This window comes from Pinus tabuliformis, chromosome 1_2, assembly GCF_031772625.1.
Source record: "Pinus tabuliformis cultivar Carrire ecotype Pingquan chromosome 1_2, CPIR1, whole genome shotgun sequence".
Classification (NCBI taxonomy): Eukaryota; Viridiplantae; Streptophyta; class Pinopsida; order Pinales; family Pinaceae; genus Pinus; species Pinus tabuliformis.
Genome location: NC_142298.1, coordinates 414408411 through 414409944, shown reverse-complemented (window position 1 = coordinate 414409944; position 1534 = coordinate 414408411).

Below are 1534 nucleotides of genomic sequence, written 5' to 3'. Positions count from 1 at the left end.
GACTTATCTTCTTTAAAATGATCTAAATTCCTTAGATTTGGGAAGCTTTGAGAACATTCAAGATTTCTTTACTAAATTCAAATCATTGGTTCTTTAATTAAAGGATTGTGGGATGGATGTCACTCAATTGATCCTTTCCATTCTGTCTAAATTAGGTCCTGAATATGCTATTTTTGTTTCTACAATTCACATAGTTAGACTTGTAAATTGAAGATAAATGGAAAATGATCAAACTTGATACATTTATTGAGTCTCTCATTCATGAGTAGGATAAGCTCACCAAGATGGGTTCATTAAAGTCTTTACATGCACATGCACTTTTCATGCATGAAAGGAGAAAGTCCAAGTCGAAACCAAATCAGCAATCCAAAGGAAAAGGAAAGGAGAAATATCAAGATCCAAGAAAGGGAGGGAATCCAAAACCTCTAGATGACCCTTCCAGCTCCGAGGGTAAGAAGGGAAATAAAGAAAACTCCAAATGTCCTTATTGTAATAGAGGCTATCATCCTAAATCCTCTTGCATGCAGAAGACTATTGATCTCATGGCAAGGGCTCTTAAACAAAATAACCTTGGTCAACACATTCCAGAAAGTGCCAAGAAGAAGATAGAAGAAAAACCATAATAAACAAAGGGTAATGCTCATGCTTTGATTTCCATTCATTCTACACTGTAATAATGGATCATCGATTCATGAGATTTGCATCAAATGGATCCTTGAAAAGAATATCTTTATTCTCTACAAACATACTCAGGACCTCCTATTCTCATGGGAAAGAATTATGCAATTGAACCAACTGGAGAAGGAAGAGTGCAGTTCGAAGATGGAAACTTTGAGAATGTCTTTCATATTCTTGAGGCTCTTTGTGAATCTTCATTCAATGTATCATATGACACACACCGAAACTAAAAGGAAAGTGGAATTTACCCTGGATTCATTGAGCGTTTATGATATGGAAACAACTCAAAGATTGCATTTGGAAAGGTAAATGATTAGTCTCGTTTGCATACCTTTTTTGATTTTTTTTTCTCACTCATATTCCACTTTGCAACTTACGCATGAAAATTAAGAAAGTAGGATTTGGTGCAAGAGATTTGGACACTTGAATTTCATATATATGCAGCAACTTAACAAGTAAGGTATGGTTAAAGGAATGTAGACCATTGAATTTTCAAAGGGTGGCTGTAATGGATGTGCTCTTAAAAAGAATCCACAAGACAAGTTGGAGAAGCATCATGCATGGAGAGCATCTTCACCTTTGGGGCCTATACATAGTGATCTCATGGGCCCATTTTGAGAACCTTCAATGAGCAAAGAAATATATGTGTTGGCATTTATAGATGATTACACAAGATTCACTTGATTTTACTTTCTGAAACTCAAGTTTGAAGTTTTTCAACATCTAAATATTTTCAAAGTACATGTATAAAATCAATCTAGAAAACACATCAAAATCCTCTGCACAGATAATGGGAAGGAATATGTCAACATAGATATCTAGAACATTTGTAATGAAACGGGAATACAATTGTAAT